Source organism: Pleurodeles waltl, unplaced genomic scaffold (genome assembly GCF_031143425.1).
Source record: "Pleurodeles waltl isolate 20211129_DDA unplaced genomic scaffold, aPleWal1.hap1.20221129 scaffold_39, whole genome shotgun sequence".
NCBI classification, from domain to species: domain Eukaryota; kingdom Metazoa; phylum Chordata; class Amphibia; order Caudata; family Salamandridae; genus Pleurodeles; species Pleurodeles waltl.
The window spans coordinates 8,490,377-8,515,964 of NW_027150097.1; the positions used below are offsets into that span (position 1 = coordinate 8,490,377).

General features: G+C 45.7%; 6 non-coding genes across 6 annotated transcripts; all 6 read left to right on the forward strand.

Annotated features, from left to right (window-relative positions):
• The first annotated feature begins 1,040 nt into the window (after positions 1 to 1,040).
• Positions 1,041 to 1,123, forward strand: TRNAL-CAG (transfer RNA leucine (anticodon CAG)). The gene has a single exon. It is a non-coding gene; the product is annotated as a tRNA-Leu (tRNA).
• Positions 1,124 to 4,684: 3,561 nt separating this feature from the next.
• On the forward strand, positions 4,685 to 4,767 carry TRNAL-CAG (transfer RNA leucine (anticodon CAG)). The gene has a single exon. It is a non-coding gene; the product is annotated as a tRNA-Leu (tRNA).
• A 1,131-nt stretch (positions 4,768 to 5,898) lies between these two features.
• On the forward strand, positions 5,899 to 5,981 carry TRNAL-CAG (transfer RNA leucine (anticodon CAG)). Its single transcript has one exon. It is a non-coding gene; the product is annotated as a tRNA-Leu (tRNA).
• A 10,850-nt stretch (positions 5,982 to 16,831) lies between these two features.
• Positions 16,832 to 16,914, forward strand: TRNAL-UAG (transfer RNA leucine (anticodon UAG)). The gene has a single exon. It is a non-coding gene; the product is annotated as a tRNA-Leu (tRNA).
• Positions 16,915 to 19,262: 2,348 nt separating this feature from the next.
• TRNAL-GAG (transfer RNA leucine (anticodon GAG)) lies at positions 19,263 to 19,345 on the forward strand. The gene has a single exon. It is a non-coding gene; the product is annotated as a tRNA-Leu (tRNA).
• A 4,770-nt stretch (positions 19,346 to 24,115) lies between these two features.
• On the forward strand, positions 24,116 to 24,198 carry TRNAL-CAG (transfer RNA leucine (anticodon CAG)). The gene has a single exon. It is a non-coding gene; the product is annotated as a tRNA-Leu (tRNA).
• The last annotated feature ends 1,390 nt before the right edge of the window (positions 24,199 to 25,588 follow it).

Below are 25,588 nucleotides of genomic sequence, written 5' to 3' on the forward strand. Positions count from 1 at the left end.
ATAAGATCTATTGTCCGTTGCTTGCACTAATTGCCTGAAGTTGGCTAAATCGCAGTAAATCGGTAAAGCAGGAAATCACAGCATCTTCAACAAATCGTGATAGAGGGGCCGAGATAAAGGTTTCGACCCTACATATCAAAAGCACAGCTGTCAATAGTTCAGCAGGTTCACAGTGCAGAAGGTTCAGTGGCACCAGGGTCCCCTGCATCCCAATCACAGCTGGTTTTTAACTTGTGTATTCAGGGCATGGGAGGGGTGTGTTGCATCGTGCACACACAGTGCCTGTTTCGCAAATAAGTTTTAATAAATACACAGAGAATAATATAGAGTCATTGGCCAAGAGGAACACCTTCCCTGACCTTTTATTCTCTCCGGTTCCACGTCACCGCGCCTACCATCCAACTCCAAAACTCGGGGGAGACTAACACTCCCTACCTCCCTTGGTGTGCATCATAGGCGTGCCCATGACGAACACAACCTTTCTCCTTAACCAATACAAAACAAACATAGCTGCTCAAAAAAAAGATACTATACTAAACCAGTATACAAGAATAGTACACAACAAGAAATGCCACATTCAGTCAATCCACCCAGAATCCTTGCAGCCGCGTTGAGCATGGCGGTCGAGGACTCAAACTGTACCGTTCAAGTCCTTGTCTCAGAGGCACTGAGTTGATTGGTATGGAGCCAGGCACCTCCTGATCTGAATCTTGAACTGGCTCCAAATTCTGCATGTCCACACCCCTTGTAGTAGATGATTGAGAATTAGTAGCAGTCACCACCGGCCATGTGCACTGGCTCAAACTTCTGCATGTCCACACCCCAAGTAGTCGATGATTGCGAATTAGTAGCAGTCACCACCGGATTCACTGTCAGGATGATCCATCCTCTCTCCTTCATCAGCTTCAGATCCCACTGTTTCCCTGAGCAGGAAGGTCTGGAATTGAAATACAGAGGACATTAAACAACATTCACTTAGTACATGGCTCTCATTTTGGTTTATACGCTCGAAATTGAGCCATGTGGGAGGTGTGAAGAGTGTCAGGATGGCCGAGTGGTCTAAGGCGCTGCGTTCAGGTCGCAGCCTCCCTTGGAGGTGTGGGTTCAAATCCCACTTCTGACAAGTGTGTTTTGCGAGGTGGATACATTTTTGGACTTTTTTTTCACAAGCACTGTATCAAAAACATTGTCAACAGTTTCTGTAAATTATCGATAAGATCTATTTTCCGTTGCTTGCACTAATTGCCTGAAGTTGGCTAAATCGCAGTAAATCGGTAAAGCAGGAAATCACAGCATCTTCAACAAATCGTGATAGAGGGGCCGAGATAAAGGTTTCGACCCTACATATCAAAAGCGCAGCTGTCAATAGTTCAGCAGGTTCACAGTGCAGAAGGTTCAGTGGCACCAGGGTCCCCTGCGTCCCAATCACAGCTGGTTTTTAACTTCTGTATTCAGGGGATGGGAGGGGTGGGGGTGTTGCGTGGTGCACACACAGTGCCTGTTTTGCAGAGAAGTTTTAATAAATACACAAAGAATAATATGGAGTCTTTAGCCACGAGGAACACCTTCCCCTACCTTTTATTCTCTCCGATTCCACATCACCGCACCTACCATCCAACTCTAAAACTCGGGGGAGACTAACACTCCCTACCTCCCTTGGTGTGCATCATAGGCGTGCCCATGACGAACACAACATTTCTCCTTAACCAATACAAAACAAACATAGCTGCTCAAAAAAAAGATACTATACTAATCCAGTATACAAGAATAGTACACAACAAGAAATACCACATTCAGTCAATCCACCCCGAATCCTTGCAGCCGCGTTGAGCATGGCGGTCGAGGACTCAAACTGTACCGTTCAAGTCCTTGTCTCAGAGGCACTGAGTTGATTGGTATGGAGCCAGGAGCCTCCTGATCTGAATCTTGAACTGGCTCCAAATTCTGCATGTCCACACCCCCTGTAGTAGATGATTGAGAATTAGTAGCAGTCACCACCGGCCATATGCACTGGCTCAAAATTCTGCAAGTCCGCACCCCATGTAGTAGATGATTGAGAATTAGTAGCAGTCACCACAGGGTCCACTGTCAGGATGATCCATCATCTCTCCTTCATCAGCTTCAGATCCCACTGTTTCCCTGAGCAGGAAGGTCTGGAATTGAAAATACAGAGGACATTAAATAACATTCATTCAGTACATGGTACTCATTTTGGTTTATATGCTGGAAATTGAGCCGTCAGTCTAGTGTCAAGAGTGTCAGGATGGCCGGCTGGTCTAAGGTGCTGTATTCAGATCACAGTCTCCCTTGGAGACCTGGGTTCAAACCCCTCTTCTGACATGTGTCTTTTGCGAGGTGGATACATTTTTGGACTTTTTTTTTCAAAGCACCCTTATCAAAAACAATGTCAACAGTTTCTGTAAATTATCGATAAGATCTATTGTCCGTTGCTTGCACTAATTGCCTGAAGTTGGCTAAATCGCAGTAAATCGGTAAAGCAGGAAATCACAGCATCTTCAACAAATCGTGATAGAGGGGCCGAGATAAAGGTTTCGACCCTACATATTAAAAGCACAGCTGTCAATAGTTCAGCAGGTTCACAGTGCAGAAGGTTCAGTGGCACCAGGGTCCCCTGCGTCCCAATCACAGCTGGTTTTTAACTTCTGTATTCAGGGCATGGGAGGGGTGTGTTGCATCGTGCACACACAGTGCCTGTTTCGCAAATAAGTTTTAATAAATACACAGAGAATAATATAGAGTCATTGGCCACGAGGAACACCTTCCCTGACCTTTTATTCTCTCCGGTTCCACGTCACTGCGCCTACCATCCAACTCCAAAACTCGGGGGAGACTAACACTCCCTACCTCCCTTGGTGTGCATCATAGGCGTGCCCATGACGAACACAACATTTCTCCTTAACCAATACAAAACAAACATAGCTGCTCAAAAAAAAGATACTATACTAAACCAGTATACAAGAATAGTACACAACAAGAAATGCCACATTCAGTCAATCCACCCCGAATCCTTGCAGCCGCGTTGAGCATGGCGGTCGAGGACTCAAACTGTACCGTCCAAGTCCTTGTCTCAGAGGCACTGAGTTGATTGGTATGGAGCCAGGCACCTCCTGATCTGAATCTTGAACTGGCTCCAAATTCTGCATGTCCACACCCCCTGTAGTAGATGATTGAGAATTAGTAGCAGTCACCACCGGCCATGTGCACTGGCTCAAAATTCAGCATGTCCACACCCCATGTAGTAGATGATTGAGAATTAGTAGCAGTCACCACCGGATTTACTGTCATCATGATCCATCCTCTCTCCTTCATCAGCTTCAGATCTCACTGTTTCCCTGAGCAGGAAGGTCTGGAATTGAAAATACAGAGGACATTAAACAACATTCACTCAGTACATGGCACTCATTTTGGTTTATAAGCTGGAAATTGAGCCATCAGTGCAGTGTCAATAGTGTCAGGATGGCCCAGTGGTCTAAGGCGATGCGTTCAAGTCGCAGTCTCCTTTCGAGGTGTGGGTTCGAATCCCACTTCTGACAAGTGTCTTTTGCGAGGTGGATAAATTTTTGGACTTTTTTTTTCCAAGCACCCGTATCAAAAACAATGTCAACAGTTTCTGTAAATTATCGATAAGATCTATTGTCCGTTGCTTGCACTAATTTCCTGAAGTTGGCTAAATCGCAATAAATCGGTAAAGCGGGAAATCACAGCATCTTCAACAAATCGTGATAGAGGGGCAGAGATAAAGGTTTCGACCCTACATATCAAGAGCGCAGCTGTCAATAGTTCAGCAGGATCACAGTGCAGAAGGTTCAGTGGCACCAGGGTCCCCTGCGTCCCAATCACAGCTGGTTTTTAACTTCTGTATTCAGGGCATGGGAGGGGTGTGTTGCATCGTGCACACACGGTGCCTGTTTCACAGATAAGTTTTAATAAATACACAGAGAATAATATAGAGTCATTGGCCACGAGGAACACCTTCCCTGACCTTTTATTCTCTCCGGTTCCACGTCACCGCACTACCATCCAACTCCAAAACTCGGGGGAGACTAACACTCCCTACCTCCCTTGGTGTGCATCATAGGCGTGCCCATGACGAACACAACATTTCTCCTTAACCAATACAAAACAAACATAGCTGCTCAAAAAAAAGATACTATACTAATCCAGTATACAAGAATAGTACACAACAAGAAATGCCACATTCAGTCAATCCACCCCGAATCCTTGCAGCCGCGTTGAGCATGGCGGTCGAGGACTCAAACTGTACCGTTCAAGTCCTTGTCTCAGAGGCACTGAGTTGATTGGTATGGAGCCAGGCACCTCCTGATCTGAATCTTGAACTGGCTCCAAATTCTGCATGTCCACACCCCTTGTAGTAGATGATTGAGAATTAGTAGCAGTCACCACCGGCCATGTGCACTGGCTCAAAATTCAGCATGTCCACACCCCATGTAGTAGATGATTGAGAATTAGTAGCAGTCACCACCGGATCCACTGTCAGGATGATCCATCCTCTCTCCTTCATCAGCTTCAGATCCCACTGTTTCCCTGAGCAGGAAGGTCTGGAATTGAAAATACAGAGGACATTAAACAACATTCACTCAGTACATGGCACTCATTTTGGTTTATAAGCTGGAAATTGAGCCATCAGTGCAGTGTCACGAGTGTCAGGATGGCCGAGTGGTCTAAGGCACTGCGTTCAGGTCGCAGTCTCATTTGGAGGCGTGGGTTCGAATCCCACTTCTGACAAGTGTCTTTAGCGAGGTGGATACATATTTTGACTTTTTTTTTCCAAGCACCCGTATCAAAAACAATGTCAACAGTTTCTGTAAATTATCGATAAGATCTATTGTCCGTTGCTTGCACTAATTTCCTGAAGTTGGCTAAATCGCAGTAAATCGGTAAAGCGGGAAATCACAGCATCTTCAACAAATAGTGATAGAGGAGCAGAGATAAAGGTTTTGACCCTACATATCAAGAGCGCAGCTGTCAATAGTTCAGCAGGTTCACAGTGCAGAAGGTTCAGTGGCACCAGGGTCCCCTGCGTCCCAATCACAGCTGGTTTTTAACTTCTGTATTCAGGGCCTGGGAGGGGTGTGTTGCATCGTGCACACATGGTGCCTATTTCGCAGATAAGTTTTAATAAATACACAGAGAATAATATAGAGTCATTGGCCACGAGGAACACCTTCCCTGGCCTTTTATTCTCTCCGGTTCCACGTCACCGCGCCTACTATCCAACTCCAAAACTCGGGGGAGACTAACACTCCCTACCTCCCTTGGTGTGCATCATAGGCGTGCCCATGACGAACACAACATTTCTCCTTAACCAATACAAAACAAACATAGCTGCTCAAAAAAAAGATACTATACTAATCCAGTATACAAGAATAGTACACAACAAGAAATGCCACATTCAGTCAATCCACCCCGAATCCTTGCAGCCGCGTTGAGCATGGCGGTCGAGGACTCAAACTGTACCGTTCAAGTCCTTGTCTCAGAGGCACTGAGTTGATTGGTATGGAGCCAGGCACCTCCTTATCTGAATCTTGAACTGGCTCCAAATTCTGCATGTCCACACCCCCTGTAGTAGATGATTGAGAATTAGTAGCAGTCACCACCGGCCATGTGCACTGGCTCAAAATTCAGCATGTCCACACCCCATGTAGTAGATGATTGAGAATTAGTAGCAGTCACCACCGGATCCACTGTCAGGATTATCCATCCTCTCTCCTTCATCAGCTTCAGATCCCACTGTTTCCCTGAGCAGGAAGGTCTGGAATTGAAAATACAGAGGACATTAAACAACATTCACTCAGTACATGGCACTCATTTTGGTTTATAAGCTGGAAATTGAGCCATCAGTGTAGTGTCAAGAGTGTCAGGATGGCCGAGTGGTCTAAGGCGCTGCGTTCAGGTTGCAGTCTCCTTTGGAGGCGTGGGTTCAAATCCCACTTCTGACAAGTGTCTTTTGCGCGGTGGATACATTTTTGGCCTTTTTTTTTTCCAAGCACCCGTATCAAAAACAATGTCAACAGTTTCTGTAAATTATCGATAAGATCTATTGTCCGTTGCTTGCACTAATTTCCTGAAGTTGGCTAAATCGCAGTAAATCGGTAAAGCGGGAAATCACAGCATCTTCAACAAATCGTGATAGAGGGGCAGAGATAAAGGTTTCGACCCTACATATCAAGAGCGCAGCTGTCAATAGTTCAGCAGGTTCACAGTGCAGAAGGTTCAGTGGCACCAGGGTCCCCTGCGTCCCAATCACAGTTGGTTTTTAACTTCTGTATTCAGGGCATGGGAGGGGTGTGTTGCATCGTGCCCACACGGTGCCTGTTTCGCAAATAAGTTTTAATAAATACACAGAGAATAATATAGAGTCATTGGCCACGAGGAACACCTTCCCTGACCTTTTATTCTCTCCGGTTCCACGTCACCGCGCCTACCATCCAACTCCAAAACTCAGGGGAGACTAACACTCCCTACCTCCCTTGGTGTGCATCATAGGCGTGCCCATGACGAACACAACATTTCTCCTTAACCAATACAAAACAAACATAGCTGCTCAAAAAAAAGATACTATACTAATCCAGTATACAAGAATAGTACACAACAAGAAATGCCACATTCAGTCAATCCACCCCGAATCCTTGCAGCCGCGTTGAGCATGGCGGTCGAGGACTCAAACTGTACCGTTGAAGTCCTTGTCTCAGAGGCACTGAGTTGATTGGTATGGAGCCAGGCACCTCTTGATCTGAATCTTGAACTGGCTCCAAATTCTTCATGTCCACACCCCTTGTAGTAGATGATTGAGAATTAGTAGCAGTCACCACCGGCCATGTGCACTGGCTCAAAATTCAGCATGTCCACACCCCATGTAGTCGATGATTGAGAATTAGTAGCAGTCACCACCGGATTCACTGTCAGGATGATCCATCCTCTCTCCTTCATCAGCTTCAGATCCCACTGTTTCCCTGAGCAGGAAGGTCTGGAATTGAAAATACAGAGGACATTAAACAACATTCACTCAGTACATAGCACTCATTTTGGTTTATACGCTCGAAATTGAGCCATGAGGGAGGTGTGAAGAGTGTCAGGATGGCCGAGTGGTCTAAGTTGCTGTGTTCAGGTCGCAGCCTCCTTTGGAGGTGTGGGTTCAAATCCCACTTCTGACAAGTGTATATTGCAAGGTGGATACATTTTTGGACTTTTTTTTCCCAAGCACCGTATCAAAAACAATGTCAACAGTTTCTGTAAATTATCGATAAGATCTATTTTCCGTTGCTTGCACTAATTGCCTGAAGTTGGCTAAATCGCAGTAAATCGGTAAAGCAGGAAATCACAGCATCTTCAACAAATCGTGATAGAGGGGCCGAGATAAAGGTTTCGACCCTACATATCAAAAGCACAGCTGTCAATAGTTCAGCAGGTTCACAGTGCAGAAGGTTCAGTGGCACCAGGGTCCCCTGCGTCCCAATCACAGTTGGTTTTTAACTTCTGTATTCAGGGGATGGGAGGGGTGGGGGTGTTGCGTCGTGCACACACAGTGCCTGTTTTGCAGAGAAGTTTTAATAAATACACAAAGAATAATATGGAGTCTTTAGCCACGAGGAACAACTTCCCCTACCTTTTATTCTCTCCGATTCCACATCACCGCACCTACCATCCAACTCCAAAACTCGGGGGAGACTAACACTCCCTACCTCCCTTGGTGTGCATCATGGGCGTGCCCATGACGAACACAACATTTCTCCTTAACCAATACAAAACAAACATAGCTGCTCAAAAAAAAGATACTATACTAATCCAGTATACAAGAATAGTACACAACAATAAATACCACATTCAGTCAATCCACCCCGAATCCTTGCAGCCGCGTTGAGCATGGCGGTCGAGGTGTCAAACTGTACCGTTCAAGTCCTTGTCTCAGAGGCACTGAGTTGATTGGTATGGAGCCAGGCACCTCCTGATCTGAATCTTGAACTGGCTCCAAATTCTGCATGTCCACACCCCCTGTAGTAGATGATTGAGAATTAGTAGCAGTCACCACCGGCCATATGCACTGGCTCAAAATTCTGCAAGTCCACACCCCATGTAGTAGATGATTGAGAATTAGTAGCAGTCACCACAGGGTCCACTGTCAGGATGATCCATCCTCTCTCCTTCATCAGCTTCAGATCCCACTGTTTCCCTGAGCAGGAAGGTCTGGAATTGAAAATACAGAGGACATTAAATAACATTCACTCAGTACATGGCACTCATTTTGGTTTATAAGCTGCAAATTGAGCCATCAGTCTGGTGTCAAGAGTGTCAGGATGGCCGGGTGGTCCAAGGTGCTCCATTCAGGTCACAGTCTCCCTTGGAGATGTGGGTTCAAACCCCTCTTCTGACAAGTGTCTTTTGCGAGCTGGATACATTTTTGGACTTTTTTTTTCCAAGCACCTTTATCAAAAACAATGTCAACAGTTTCTGTAAATTATCGATAAGATCTATTGTCCGTTGCTTGCACTAATTGCCTGAAGTTGGCTACATCGCAGTAAATCGGTAAAGCAGGAAATCACAGCATCTTCAACAAATCGTGATAGAGGGGCCGAGATAAAGGTTTCGACCCTACATATCAAAAGCACAGCTGTCAATAGTTCAGCAGGTTCACAGTGCAGAAGGTTCAGTGGCACCAGGGTCCCCTGCGTCCCAATCACAGCTGGTTTTTAACTTCTGTATTCAGGGCACGGGAGGGGTGTGTTGCATCGTGCACACACAGTGCCTGTTTCGCAAATAAGTTTTAATAAATACACAGAGAATAATATAGAGTCATTGGCCACGAGGAACACCTTCCATGACCTTTTATTCTCTCCGGTTCCACGTCACCGCGCCTACCATCCAACTCCAAAACTTGGGGGAGACTAACACTCCCTACCTCCCTTGGTGTGCATCATAGGCGTGCCCATGACGAACACAACATTTCTCCTTAACCAATACAAAACAAACATAGCTGCTCAAAAAAAAGATACTATACTAAACCAGTATACAAGAATAGTACACAACAAGAAATGCCACATTCAGTCAATCCACCCTGAATCCTTGCAGCCGCGTTGAGCATGGCAGTCGAGGACTCAATCTGTACCGTTCAAGTCCTTGTCTCAGAGGCACTGAGTTGATTGGTATGGAGCCAGGCACCTCCTGATCTGAATCTTGAACTGGCTCCAAATTCTGCATGTCCACACCCCCTGTAGTAGATGATTGAGAATTAGTAGCAGTCACCACCGGCCATGTGCACTGGCTCAAAATTCAGCATGTCCACACCCCATGTAGTAGATGATTGAGAATTAGTAGCAGTCACCACCGGATCCACTGTCAGGATGATCCATCCTCTCTCCTTCATCAGCTTCAGATCCCACTGTTTCCCTGAGCAGGAAGGTCTGGAATTGAAAATACAGAGGACATTAAACAGCATTCACTCAGTACATGGCACTCATTTTGGTTTATAAGCTGGAAATTGAGCCATCAGTGCAGTGTCATGAGTGTCAGGATGGCCGAGTGGTCTAAGGCACTGCGTTCAGGTTGCAGTCTCATTTGGAGGCGTGGGTTCGAATCCCACTTCTGACAAGTGTCTTTTGCGAGGTGGATACATTTTTTGACTTTTTTTTTCCAAGCACCCGTATCAAAAACAATGTCAACAGTTTCTGTAAATTATCGATAAGATCTATTGTCCGTTGCTTGCACTAATTTCCTGAAGTTGGCTAAATCGCAGTAAATCGGTAAAGCGGGAAATCACAGCATCTTCAACAAATCGTGATAGAGGAGCAGAGATAAAGGGTTTGACCCTACATATCAAGAGCGCAGCTGTCAATAGTTCAGCAGGTTCACAGTGCAGAAGGTTCAGTGGCACCAGGGTCCCCTGCGTCCCAATCACAGCTGGTTTTTAACTTCTGTATTCAGGGCATGGGAGGGGTGTGTTGCATTGTGCACACATGGTGCCTATTTCGCAGATAAGTTTTAATAAATACACAGAGAATAATATAGAGTCATTGGCCACGAGGAACACCTTCCCTGGCCTTTTATTCTCTCCGGTTCCACGTCACCGCGCCTACCATCCAACTCCAAAACTCGGGGGAGACTAACACTCCCTACCTCCCTTGGTGTGCATCATAGGCGTGCCCATGACGAACACAACATTTCTCCTTAACCAATACAAAACAAACATAGCTGCTCAAAAAAAAGATACTATACTAATGCAGTATACAAGAATAGTACACATCAAGAAATGCCACATTCAGTCAATCCACCCCGACTCCTTGCAGCCGCGTTGAGCATGGCGGTCGAGGACTCAAACTGTACCGTTCAAGTCCTTGTCTCAGAGGCACTGAGTTGATTGGTATGGAGCCAGGCACCTCCTGATCTGAATCTTGAACTGGCTCCAAATTCTGCATGTCCACACCCCCTGTAGTAGATGATTGAGAATTAGTAGCAGTCACCACCGGCCATGTGCACTGGCTCAAAATTCAGCATGTCCACACCCCATGTAGTAGATGATTGAGAATTAGTAGCAATCACCACCGGATCCACTGTCAGGATGATCCATCCTCTCTCCTTCATCAGCTTCAGATCCCACTGTTTCCCTGAGCAGGAAGGTCTGGAATTGAAAATACAGAGGACATTAAACAACATTCACTCAGTACATGGCACTCATTTTGGTTTATAAGCTGGAAATTGAGCCATCAGTGCAGTGTCAAGAGTGTCAGGATGGCCAAGTGGTCTAAGGCGATGCGTTCAGGTCACAGTCTCCTTTTGAGGTGTGGGTTCGAATCCCACTTCTGACAAGTGTCTTTTGCGAGGTGGATACATTTTTGGACTTGTTTTTTCCAAGCACCCGTATCAAAAACAATGTCAACAGTTTCTGTAAATTATCGATAAGATCTATTGTCCGTTGCTTGCACTAATTTCCTGAAGTTGGCTAAATCGCAGTAAATCGGTAAAGCGGGAAATCACAGCATCTTCACCAAATCGTGATAGAGGGGCAGAGATAAAGGTTTCGACCCTACATATCAAGAGCGCAGCTGTCAATAGTTCAGCAGGATCACAGTGCAGAAGGTTCAGTGGCACCAGGGTCCCCTGCGTCCCAATCACAGCTGATTTTTAACTTCTGTATTCAGGGCATGGGAGGGGTGTGTTGCATCGTGCACACACGGTGCCTGTTTCGCAGATAAGTTTTAATAAATACACAGAGAATAATATAGAGTCATTGGCCACGAGGAACACCTTCCCTGACCTTTTATTCTCTCCGGTTCCACGTCACCGCACTACCATCCAACTCCAAAACTCGGGGGAGACTAACACTCCCTACCTCCCTTGGTGTGCATCATAGGCGTGCCCATGACGAACACAACATTTCTCATTAACCAATACAAAACAAACATAGCTGCTCAAAAAAAAGATACTATACTAATCCAGTATACAAGAATAGTACACAACAAGAAATGCCACATTCAGTCAATCCACCCCGAATCCTTGCAGCCGCGTTGAGCATGGCGGTCGAGGACTCAAACTGTACCGTTGAAGTCCTTGTCTCAGAGGCACTGAGTTGATTGGTATGGAGCCAGGCACCTCTTGATCTGAATCTTGAACTGGCTCCAAATTCTTCATGTCCCCACCCCTTGTAGTAGATGATTGAGAATTAGTAGCAGTCACCACCGGCCATGTGCACTGGCTCAAAATTCAGCATGTCCACACCCCATGTAGTCGATGATTGAGAATTAGTAGCAGTCACCACCGGATTCACTGTCAGGATGATCCATCCTCTCTCCTTCATCAGCTTCAGATCCCACTGTTTCCCTGAGCAGGAAGGTCTGGAATTGAAAATACAGAGGACATTAAACAACATTCACTCAGTACATGGCACTCATTTTGGTTTATACGCTCGAAATTGAGCCATGAGGGAGGTGTGAAGAGTGTCAGGATGGCCGAGTGGTCTAAGTTGCTGCGTTCAGGTCGCAGCCTCCTTTGGAGATGTGGGTTCAAATCCCACTTCTGACAAGTGTATTTTGCGAGGTGGATACATTTTTGGACTTTTTTTTCCCAAGCACCGTATCAAAAACAATGTCAACAGTTTCTGTAAATTATCGATAAGATCTATTTTCCGTTGCTTGCACTAATTGCCTGAAGTTGGCTAAATCGCAGTAAATCGGTAAAGCAGGAAATCACAGCATCTTCAACAAATCGTGATAGAGGGGCCGAGATAAAGGTTTCGACCCTACATATCAAAAGCACAGCTGTCAATAGTTCAGCAGGTTCACAGTGCAGAAGGTTCAGTGGCACCAGGGTCCCCTGCGTCCCAATCACAGCTGGTTTTTAACTTCTGTATTCAGGGGATGGGAGGGGTGGGGGTGTTGCGTCGTGCACACACAGTGCCTGTTTTGCAGAGAAGTTTTAATAAATACACAAAGAATAATATGGAGTCTTTAGCCACGAGGAACACCTTCCCCTACCTTTTATTCTCTCCGATTCCACATCACCGCACCTACCATCCAACTCCAAAACTCGGGGGAGACTAACACTCCCTACCTCCCTTGGTGTGCATCATGGGCGTGCCCATGACGAACACAACATTTCTCCTTAACCAATACAAAACAAACATAGCTGCTCAAAAAAAAGATACTATACTAATCCAGTATACAAGAATAGTACACAACAATAAATACCACATTCAGTCAATCCACCCCGAATCCTTGCAGCCGCGTTGAGCATGGCGGTCGAGGTCTCAAACTGTACCGTTCAAGTCCTTGTCTCAGAGGCACTGAGTTGATTGGTATGGAGCCAGGCACCTCCTGATCTGAATCTTGAACTGGCTCCAAATTCTGCATGTCCACACCCCCTGTAGTAGATGATTGAGAATTAGTAGCAGTCACCACCGGCCATATGCACTGGCTCAAAATTCTGCAAGTCCACACCCCATGTAGTAGATGATTGAGAATTAGTAGCAGTCACCACAGGGTCCACTGTCAGGATGATCCATCCTCTCTCCTTCATCAGCTTCAGATCCCACTGTTTCCCTGAGCAGGAAGGTCTGGAATTGAAAATACAGAGGACATTAAATAACATTCACTCAGTACATGGCACTCATTTTGGTTTATAAGCTGGAAATTGAGCCATCAGTCTGGTGTCAAGAGTGTCAGGATGGCCGGGTGGTCCAAGGTGCTCCATTCAGGTCACAGTCTCCCTTGGAGATGTGGGTTTAAATCCCTCTTCTGACAAGTGTCTTTTGCGAGCTGGATACATTTTTGGACTTTTTTTTTCCAAGCACCCTTATCAAAAACAATGTCAACAGTTTCTGTAAATTATCGATAAGATCTATTGTCCGTTGCTTGCACTAATTGCCTGAAGTTGGCTAAATCGCAGTAAATCGGTAAAGCAGGAAATCACAGCATCTTCAACAAATCGTGATAGAGGGGCCGAGATAAAGGTTTCGACCCTACATATCAAAAGCACAGCTGTCAATAGTTCAGCAGGTTCACAGTGCAGAAGGTTCAGTGGCACCAGGGTCCCCTGCGTCCCAATCACAGCTGGTTTTTAACTTCTGTATTCAGGGCACGGGAGGGGTGTGTTGCATCGTGCACACACAGTGCCTGTTTCGCAAATAAGTTTTAATAAATACACAGAGAATAATATAGAGTCATTGGCCACGAGGAACACCTTCCATGACCTTTTATTCTCTCCGGTTCCACGTCACCGCGCCTACCATCCAACTCCAAAACTTGGGGGAGACTAACACTCCCTACCTCCCTTGGTGTGCATCATAGGCGTGCCCATGACAAACACAACATTTCTCCTTAACCAATACAAAACAAACATAGCTGCTCAAAAAAAAGATACTATACTAAACCAGTATACAAGAATAGTACACAACAAGAAATGCCACATTCAGTCAATCCACCCTGAATCCTTGCAGCCACGTTGAGCATGGCAGTCGAGGACTCAATCTGTACCGTTCAAGTCCTTGTCTCAGAGGCACTGAGTTGATTGGTATGGAGCCCGGCACCTCCTGATCTGAATCTTGAACTGGCTCCAAATTCTACATGTCCACACCCCCTGTAGTAGATGATTGAGAATTAGTAGCAGTCACCACCGGCCATGTGCACTGGCTCAAAATTCAGCATGTCCACACCCCATGTAGTAGATGATTGAGAATTAGTAGCAGTCACCACCGGATCCACTGTCAGGATGATCCATCCTCTCTCCTTCATCAGCTTCAGATCCCACTGTTTCCCTGAGCAGGAAGGTCTGGAATTGAAAATACAGAGGACATTAAACAACATTCACTCAGTACATGGCACTCATTTTGGTTTATAAGCTGGAAATTGAGCCATCAGTGCAGTGTCACGAGTGTCAGGATGGCCGAGTGGTCTAAGGCACTGCGTTCAGGTTGCAGTCTCATTTGGAGGCGTGGGTTCGAATCCCACTTCTGACAAGTGTCTTTTGCGAGGTGGATAAATTTTTTGACTTTTTTTTTCCAAGCACCCGTATCAAAAACAATGTCAACAGTTTCTGTAAATTATCGATAAGATCTATTGTCCGTTGCTTGCACTAATTTCCTGAAGTTGGCTAAATCGCAGTAAATCAGTAAAGCGGGAAATCACAGCATCTTCAACAAATCGTGATAGAGGAGCAGAGATAAAGGTTTTGACCCTACATATCAAGAGCGCAGCTGTCAATAGTTCAGCAGGTTCACAGTGCAGAAGGTTCAGTGGCACCAGGGTCCCCTGCGTCCCAATCACAGCTGGTTTTTAACTTCTGTATTCAGGGCATGGGAGGGGGTGTGTTGCATCGTGCACACATGGTGCCTATTTCGCAGATAAGTTTTAATAAATACACAGAGAATAATATAGAGTCATTGGCCACGAGGAACACCTTCCCTGGCCTTTTATTCTCTCCGGTTCCACGTCACCGCGCCTACCATCCAACTCCAAAACTCGGGGGAGACTAACACTCCCTACCTCCCTTGGTGTGCATCATTGGCGTGCCCATGACAAACACAACATTTCTCCTTAACCAATAAAAAACAAACATAGCTGCTCAAAAAAAAGATACTATACTAATCCAGTATACAAGAATAGTACACATCAAGAAATGCCACATTCAGTCAATCCACCCCGAATCCTTGCAGCCGCGTTGAGCATGGCGGTCGAGGACTCAAACTGTACCGTTCAAGTCCTTGTCTCAGAGGCACTGAGTTGATTGGTATGGAGCCAGGCACCTCCTGATCTGAATCTTGAACTGGCTCCAAATTCTGCATGTCCACACCCCCTGAAGTAGATGATTGAGAATTAGTAGCAGTCACCACCGGCCATGTGCACTGGCTCAAAATTCAGCATGTCCACACCCCATGTAGTAGATGATTGAGAATTAGTAGCAATCACCACCGGATCCACTCTCAGGATGATCCATCCTCTCTCCTTCATCAGCTTCAGATCCCACTGTTTCCCTGAGCAGGAAGGTCTGGAATTGAAAATACAGAGGACATTAAACAACATTCACTCAGTACATGGCACTCATTTTGGTTTATAAGCTGGAAATTGAGCTTTCAGTGCAGTGTCAAGAGTGTCAGGATGGCTAAGTGGTCTAAGGCGCAGCGTTCAGGTTGCAGTCTCCTTTCGTGGTGTGGGTTCGAATCCCACTTCTGACAAGTGTCTTTTGCGAGGTGGATACATTTTTTGACTTTTTTTTTCCAAGCACCCATATCAAAAACAATGTCAACAGTTTCTGTAAATTATCGATAAGATCTATTGTCCGTTGCTTGCACTAATTTCCTGAAGTTGGCTAAATCGCAGTAAATCGGTAAAGCGTGAAATCACAGCATCTTCAACAAATCGTGATAGAGGAGCAGAGATAAAGGTTTTGACCCTACATATCAAGAGCGCAGCTGTCAATAGTTCAGCAGGATCACAGTGCAGAAGGTTCAGTGGCACCAGGGTCCCCTGCGTCCCAATCACAGCTGGTTTTTAACTTCTGTATTCAGGGCATGGGAGGGGTGTGTTGCATTGTGCACACACGGTGCCTGTTTCGCAGATAAGGTTTAATAAATACACAGAGAATAATATAGAGTCATTGGCCACGAGGAACACCTTCCCAGACCTTTTATTCTCTCCAGTTCCACGTCACCGCGCCTACCATCCAACTCCAAAACTCGGGGGAGACTAGCACTCCCTACCTCCCTTGGTGTGCATCATAGGCGTGCCCATGACGAACACAACATTTCTCCTTAACCAATACAAAACAAACATAGCTGCTCAAAAAAAAGATACTATACTAATCCAGTATACAAGAATAGTACACAACAAGAAATGCCACATTCAGTCAATCCACCCCGAATCCTTGCAGCCGCGTTGAGCATGGCGGTCGAGGACTCAAAATGTACCGTTCAAGTCCTTGTCTCAGAGGCACTGAGTTGATTGGTATGGAGCCAGGCACCTCCTGATCTGAATCTTGAACTGGCTCCAAATTCTGCATGTCCACCCCCCTTGTAGTAGATGATTGAGAATTAGTAGCAGTCACCACCGGCCATGTGCACTGGCTCAAAATTCAGCATGTCCACACCCCATGTAGTAGATGATTGAGAATTAGTAGCAGTCACCACCGGATCCACTGTCAGGATGATCCATCCTCTCTCCTTCATCAGCTTCAGATCCCACTGTTTCCCTGAGCAGGAAGGTCTGGAATTGAAAATACAGAGGACATTAAACAACATTCACTCAGTACATGGCACTCATTTTGGTTTATAAGCTGGAAATTGAGCCATCAGTGCAGTGTCAAGAGTGTCAGGATGGCCGAGTGGTCTAAGGCGTTGCGTTTAGGTCGCAGTCTCCTTTGGAGGCGTGGGTTCGAATCCCACTTCTGACAAGTGTCTTTTGCGAGGTGGATACATTTTTGGACTTTTTTTTCCCAAGCACCGTATCAAAAACAATGTCAACAGTTTCTGTAAATTATCGATAAGATCTATTTTCCGTTGCTTGCACTAATTTCCTGAAGTTGTCTAAATCGCAGTAAATCGGTAAAGCAGGAAATCACAGCATCTTCAACAAATCGTGATAGAGGGGCCGAGATAAAGGTTTCGACCCTACATATCAAAAGCGCAGCTGTCAATAGTTCAGCAGGTTCACAGTGCAGAAGGTTCAGTGGCACCAGGGTCCCCTGCGTCCCAATCACAGCTGGTTTTTAACTTCTGTATTCAGGGGATGGGAGGGGTGGGGGTGTTGCGTCGTGCAAACACAGTGCCTGTTTTGCAGAGAAGTTTTAATAAATACACAAAGAATAATATGGAGTCTTTAGCCACGAGGAACACCTTCCCCTACCTTTTATTCTCTCCGATTCCACATCACCGCACCTACCATCCAACTCCAAAACTCGGGGGAGACTAACACTCCCTACCTCCCTTGGTGTGCATCATGGGCGTGCCCATGACGAACACAACATTTCTCCTTAACCAATACAAAACAAACATAGCTGCTCAAAAAAAAGATACTATACTAATCCAGTATACAAGAATAGTACACAACAATAAATACCACATTCAGTCAATCCACCCCGAATCCTTGCAGCCGCATTGAGCATGGCGGTCGAGGACTCAAACTGTACCGTTCAAGTCCTTGTCTCAGAGGCACTGAGTTGATTGGTATGGAGCCAGGCACCTCCTGATCTGAATCTTGAACTGGCTCCAAATTCTGCATGTCCACACCCCCTGTAGTAGATGATTGAGAATTAGTAGCAGTCACCACCGGCCATATGCACTGGCTCAAAATTCTGCAAGTCCACACCCCATGTAGTAGATGATTGAGAATTAGTAGCAGTCACCACAGGGTCCACTGTCAGGATGATCCATCCTCTCTCCTTCATCAGCTTCAGATCCCACTGTTTCCCTGAGCAGGAAGGTCTGGAATTGAAAATACAGAGGACATTAAATAACTTTCACTCAGTACATGGCACTCATTTTGGTTTATAAGCTGGAAATTGAGCCATCAGTCTGGTGTCAAGAGTGTCAGGATGGCCGGGTGGTCCAAGGTGCTCCATTCAGGTCACAGTCTCCCTTGGAGGTGTGGGTTCAAACCCCTCTTCTGACAAGTGTCTTTTGCGAGCTGGATACATTTTTGGACTTTTTTTTTCCAAGCACCCTTATCAAAAACAATGTCAACAGTTTCTGTAAATTATCGATAAGATCTATTGTCCGTTGCTTGCACTAATTGCCTGAAGTTGGCTACATCGCAGTAAATCGGTAAAGCAGGAAATCACAGCATCTTCAACAAATCGTGATAGAGGGGCCGAGATAAAGGTTTCGACCCTACATATCAAAAGCACAGCTGTCAATAGTTCAGCAGGTTCACAGTGCAGAAGGTTCAGTGGCACCAGGGTCCCCTGCGTCCCAATCACAGCTGTTTTTTAACTTCTGTATTCAGGGCACGGGAGGGGTGTGTTGCATCGTGCACACACAGTGCCTGTTTCGCAAATAAGTTTTAATAAATACACAGAGAATAATATAGAGTCATTGGCCACGAGGAACACCTTCCATGACCTTTTATTATCTCCGGTTCCACGTCACCGCGCCTACCATCCAACTCCAAAACTTGGGGGAGACTAACACTCCCTACCTCCCTTGGTGTGCATCATAGGCGTGCCCATGACGAACACAACATTTCTCCTTAACCAATACAAAACAAACATAGCTGCTCAAAAAAAGGATACTATACTAAACCAGTATACAAGAATAGTACACAACAAGAAATGCCACATTCAGTCAATCCACCCTGAATCCTTGCAGCCGCGTTGAGCATGGCAGTCGAGGACTCAATCTGTACCGTTCAAGTCCTTGTCTCAGAGGCACTGAGTTGATTGGTATGGAGCCAGGCACCTCCTGATCTGAATCTTGAACTGGCTCCAAATTCTGCATGTCCACACCCCCTGTAGTAGATGATTGAGAATTAGTAGCAGTCACCACCGGCCATGTGCACTGGCTTAAAATTCAGCATGTCCACACCCCATGTAGTAAATGATTGAGAATTATTAGCAGTCACCACCGGATCCACTGTCAGGATGATCCATCCTCTCTCCTTCATCAGCTTCAGATCCCACTGTTTCCCTGAGCAGGAAGGTCTGGAATTGAAAATACAGAGGACATTAAACAACATTCACTCAGTACATGGCACTCATTTTGGTTTATAAGCTGGAAATTGAGCCATCAGTGCAGTGTCACGCGTGTCAGGATGGCCGAGTGGTCTAAGGCACTGCGTTGAGGTCGCAGTCTCATTTGGAGGCGTGAGTTCGAATCCCACTTCTGACAAGTGTCTTTTGCGAGGTGGATACATTTTTTGACTTTTTTTTTCCAAGCACCCGTATCAAAAACAATGTCAACAGTTTCTGTAAATTATCGATAAGATCTATTGTCCGTTGATTGCACTAATTTCCTGAAGTTGGCTAAATCGCAGTAAATCGGTAAAGCGGGAAATCACAGCATCTTCAACAAATCGTGATAGAGGAGCAGAGATAAAGGTTTTGACCCTACATATCAAGAGCGCAGCTGTCAATAGTTCAGCAGGTTCACAGTGCAGAAGGTTCAGTGGCACCAGGGTCCCCTGCGTCCCAATCACAGCTGGTTTTTAACTTCTGTATTCAGGGCATGGGAGGGGTGTGTTGCATCGTGCAGACATGGTGCCTATTTCGCAGATAAGTTTTAATAAATACACAGAGAATAATATAGAGTCATTGGCCACGAGGAACACCTTCCCTGGCCTTTTATTCTCTCTGGTTCCACGTCAACGCGCCTACCATCCAACTCCAAAACTCGGGGGAGACTAACACTCCCTACCTCCCTTGGTGTGCATCATAGGCGTGCCCATGACGAACACAACATTTCTCCTTAACCAATACAAAACAAACATAGCTGCTCAAAAAAAAGATACTATACTAATCCAGTATACAAGAATAGTACACAACAAGAAATGCCACATTCAGTCAATCCACCCCGAATCCTTGCAGCCGCGTTGAGCATGGCGGTCGAGGACTCAAACTGTACCGTTCAAGTTCTTGTCTCAGAGGCACTGAGTTGATTGGTATGGAGCCAGGCACCTCCTGATCTGAATATTGAACTGGCTCCAAATTCTGCATGTCCACACCCCTTGTAGTAGATGATTGAGAATTAGTAGCAGTCACCACCGGCCATGTGCACTGGCTCAAACTTCTGCATGTCCACACCCCAAGTAGTCGATGATTGCGAATTAGTAGCAGTCACCACCGGATTCTCTGTCATGATGATCCATCCTCTCTCCTTCATCAGCTTCAGATCCCACTGTTTCCCTGAGCAGGAAGGTCTGGAATTGAAAATACAGAGGACATTAAACAAAATTCACTCAGTACAGGCACTCATTTTGGTTTATAAGCTGGAAATTAAGCCATCAGAGCAGTGTTAAGAGTGTCAGGATGGCCGAGTGGTCTAAGGCGCTGCGTTCAGGTCACAGTCTCCTTTGGAGGCGTGGGTTCGAATACCACTTCTGACAAGTGTCTTTTGCGAGGTGGATACATTTTTGGACTTTTTTTTTCCAAGCACCCGTATCAAAAACAATGTCAACAGTTTCTGTAAATTATCGATAAGATCTATTGTCCGTTGCTTGCACTAATTTCCTGAAGTTGGCTAAATCGCAGTAAATCTGTAAAGTGGGAAATCACAGCATCTTCAACAAATCGTGATAGAGGGGCAGAGATAAAGGTTTCGACCCTACATATCAAGAGCGCAGCTGTCAATAGTTCAGCAGGTTCACAGTGCAGAAGGTTCAGTGGCACCAGGGTCCCCTGCGTCCCAATCACAGCTGGTTTTTAACTTCTGTATTCAGGGCATGGGAGGGGTGTGTTGCATCGTGCACACACGGTGCCTCTTTCGCAGATAAGTTTTAATAAATACACAGAGAATAATATAGAGTCATTGGCCATGAGGAACACCTTCCCTGACCTTTTATTCTCTCCGGTTCCACGTCACCGCGCCTACCATCCAACTCCAAAAGTTGGGGGAGACTAACACTCCCTACCTCCCTTGGTGTGCATCATAGGCGTGCCCATGACGAACACAACATTTCTCCTTAACCAATACAAAACAAACATAGCTGCTCAAAAAAAAGATACTATACTAATCCAGTATACAAGAATAGTACATAACAAGAAATGCCACATTCAGTCAATCCACCCCGAATCCTTGCAGCCGCGTTGAGCATGGCGGTCGAGGACTCAAACTGTACCGTTCAAGTCCTTGTCTCAGAGGCACTGAGTTGATTGGTATGGAGCCAGGCACCTCCTGATCTGAATCTTGAACTGGCTCCAAATTCTGCATGTCCACACCCCTTGTAGTAGATGATTGAGAATTAGTAGCAGTCACCACCGGCCATGTGCACTGGCTCAAACTTCTGCATGTCCACACCCCAAGTAGTCGATGATTGCGAATTAGTAGCAGTCACCACCGGATTCACTGTCAGGATGATCCATCCTCTCTCCTTCATCAGCTTCAGATCCCACTGTTTCCCTGAGCAGGAAGGTCTGGAATTGAAAATACAGAGGACATTAAACAAAATTCACTCAGTACATGGCACTCATTTTGGTTTATAAGCTGGAAATTGAGCCATCAGTGCAGTGATAAGAGTGTCAGGATGGCGAGTGTTCTAAGGCGCTGCGTTCAGGTCGCAGTCTCCTTTGGAGGCGTGGGTTCGAATCCCACTTCTGACAAGTGTCTTTTGCTAGGTGGATACATTTTTGGACTTTTTTTTTCCAAGCACCTGTATCAAAAACAATGTCAACAGTTTCTCTAAATTATCGATAAGATCTATTGTCCGTTGCTTGCACTAATTTCCTGAAGTTGGCTAAATCGCAGTAAATCAGTAAAGCGGGAAATCACAGCATCTTCAACAAATCGTGATAGAGGGGCAGAGATAAAGGTTTCGACCCTACATATCAAGAGCGCAGCTGTCAATAGTTCAGCAGGTTCACAGTGCAGAAGGTTCAGTGGCACCAGGGTCCCCTGCGTCCCAATCACAGCTGGTTTTTAACTTCTGTATTCAGGGCATGGGAGGGGTGTTTTGCATCGTGCACACACGGTGCCTGTTTCGCAGATAAGTTTTAATAAATACACAGAGAATAATATAGAGTCATTGGCCTCGAGGAACACCTTCCCTGACCTTTTATTCTCTCCGGTTCCACGTCACCACGCCTACCATTCAACTCCAAAACTTGGGGGAGACTAACACTCCCTACCTCCCTTGGTGTGCATCATAGGCGTGCCCATGACGAACACAACATTTCTCCTTAACCAATACAAAACAAACATAGCTGCTCAAAAAAAAGATACTATACTAATCCAGTATACAAGAATAGTACACAACAAGAAATGCCACATTCAGTCAATCCACCCCGAATCCTTGCAGCCGCGTTGAGCATGGCGGTCGAGGACTCAAACTGTACCATTCAAGTCCTTGTCTCAGAGGCACTGAGTTGATTGGTATGGAGCCAGGCACCTCCTGATCTGAATCTTGAACTGGCTCCAAATTCTGCATGTCCACACCCCTTGTAGTAGATGATTGAGAATTAGTAGCAGTCACCACCGGCCATGTGCACTGGCTCAAACTTCTGCATGTCCACACCCCAAGTAGTCGATGATTGAGAATTAGTAGCAGTCACCACCGGATTCACTGTCAGAATGATCCATCCTCTCTCCTTCATCAGCTTCAGATCCCACTGTTTCCCTGAGCAGGAAGGTCTGGAATTGAAAATACAGAGGACATTAAACAACATTCACTCAGTACATGGCACTCATTTTGGTTTATAAGCTGGAAATTGAGCCATCAGTGCAGAGTCAAGAGTGTCAGGATGGCCGAGTGGTCTAAGGCGCTGCGTTCAGTTCGCAGTCTATTTTGGAGGCGTGGGTTTGAATCCCCCTTCTGGCAAGTGTCTTTTGCGAGGTGGATACATTTTTGGACTTCTTTTTTCCAAGCACCCGTATCAAAAACAATGTCAACAGTTTCTGTAAATTATCGATAAGATCTATTGTCCGTTGCTTGCACTAATTTCCTGAAGTTGGCTAAATCGCAGTAAATCGGTAAAGCGGGAAATCACAGCATCTTCAACAAATCGTGATAGAGGGGCAGAGATAAAGGTTTCGACCCTACATATCAAGAGCGCAGCTGTCAATAGTTCAGCAGGTTCACAGTGCAGAAGGTTCAGTGGCACCAGGGTCCCCTGCGTCCCAATCACAGCTGGTTTTTAACTTCTGTATTCAGGGCATGGGAGGGGTGTGTTGCATCGTGCACACACGGTGCCTGTTTCGCAGATAAGTTTTAATAAATACACAGAGAATAATATAGAGTCATTGGCCACGAGGAACACCTTCCCTGACCTTTTATTCTCTCCGGTTCCACGTCACCGCGCCTACCATCCAACTCCAAAAGTTGGGGGAGACTAACACTCCCTACCTCCCTTGGTGTGCATCATAGGCGTGCCCATGACGAACACAACATTTCTCCTTAACCAATACAAAACAAACATAGCTGCTCAAAAAAAAGATACTATACTAATCCAGTATACAAGAATAGTACACAACAAGAAATGCCACATTCAGTCAATCCACCCCGAATCCTTGCAGCCGCGTTGAGCATGGCGGTCGAGGACTCAAACTGTACCGTTCAAGTTCTTGTCTCAGAGGCACTGAGTTGATTGGTATGGAGCCAGGCACCTCCTGATCTGAATATTGAACTGGCTCCAAATTCTGCATGTCCACACCCCTTGTAGTAGATGATTGAGAATTAGTAGCAGTCACCACCGGCCATGTGCACTGGCTCAAACTTCTGCATGTCCACACCCCAAGTAGTCGATGATTGCGAATTAGTAGCAGTCACCACCGGATTCTCTGTCATGATGATCCATCCTCTCTCCTTCATCAGCTTCAGATCCCACTGTTTCCCTGAGCAGGAAGGTCTGGAATTGAAAATACAGAGGACATTAAACAAAATTCACTCAGTACAGGCACTCATTTTGGTTTATAAGCTGGAAATTAAGCCATCAGAGCAGTGTTAAGAGTGTCAGGATGGCCGAGTGGTCTAAGGCGCTGCGTTCAGGTCGCAGTCTCCTTTGGAGGCGTGGGTTCGAATACCACTTCTGACAAGTGTCTTTTGCGAGGTGGATACATTTTTGGACTTTTTTTTTCCAAGCACCCGTATCAAAAACAATGTCAACAGTTTCTGTAAATTATCGATAAGATCTATTGTCCGTTGCTTGCACTAATTTCCTGAAGTTGGCTAAATCGCAGTAAATCTGTAAAGTGGGAAATCACAGCATCTTCAACAAATCGTGATAGAGGGGCAGAGATAAAGGTTTCGACCCTACATATCAAGAGCGCAGCTGTCAATAGTTCAGCAGGTTCACAGTGCAGAAGGTTCAGTGGCACCAGGGTCCCCTGCGTCCCAATCACAGCTGGTTTTTAACTTCTGTATTCAGGGCATGGGAGGGGTGTGTTGCATCGTGCACACACGGTGCCTCTTTCGCAGATAAGTTTTAATAAATACACAGAGAATAATATAGAGTCATTGGCCATGAGGAACACCTTCCCTGACCTTTTATTCTCTCCGGTTCCACGTCACCGCGCCTACCATCCAACTCCAAAAGTTGGGGGAGACTAACACTCCCTACCTCCCTTGGTGTGCATCATAGGCGTGCCCATGACGAACACAACATTTCTCCTTAACCAATACAAAACAAACATAGCTGCTCAAAAAAAAGATACTATACTAATCCAGTATACAAGAATAGTACATAACAAGAAATGCCACATTCAGTCAATCCACCCCGAATCCTTGCAGCCGCGTTGAGCATGGCGGTCGAGGACTCAAACTGTACCGTTCAAGTCCTTGTCTCAGAGGCACTGAGTTGATTGGTATGGAGCCAGGCACCTCCTGATCTGAATCTTGAACTGGCTCCAAATTCTGCATGTCCACACCCCTTGTAGTAGATGATTGAGAATTAGTAGCAGTCACCACCGGCCATGTGCACTGGCTCAAACTTCTGCATGTCCACACCCCAAGTAGTCGATGATTGCGAATTAGTAGCAGTCACCACCGGATTCACTGTCAGGATGATCCATCCTCTCTCCTTCATCAGCTTCAGATCCCACTGTTTCCCTGAGCAGGAAGGTCTGGAATTGAAAATACAGAGGACATTAAACAAAATTCACTCAGTACATGGCACTCATTTTGGTTTATAAGCTGGAAATTGAGCCATCAGTGCAGTGATAAGAGTGTCAGGATGGCGAGTGTTCTAAGGCGCTGCGTTCAGGTCGCAGTCTCCTTTGGAGGCGTGGGTTCGAATCCCACTTCTGACAAGTGTCTTTTGCTAGGTGGATACATTTTTGGACTTTTTTTTTCCAAGCACCTGTATCAAAAACAATGTCAACAGTTTCTCTAAATTATCGATAAGATCTATTGTCCGTTGCTTGCACTAATTTCCTGAAGTTGGCTAAATCGCAGTAAATCAGTAAAGCGGGAAATCACAGCATCTT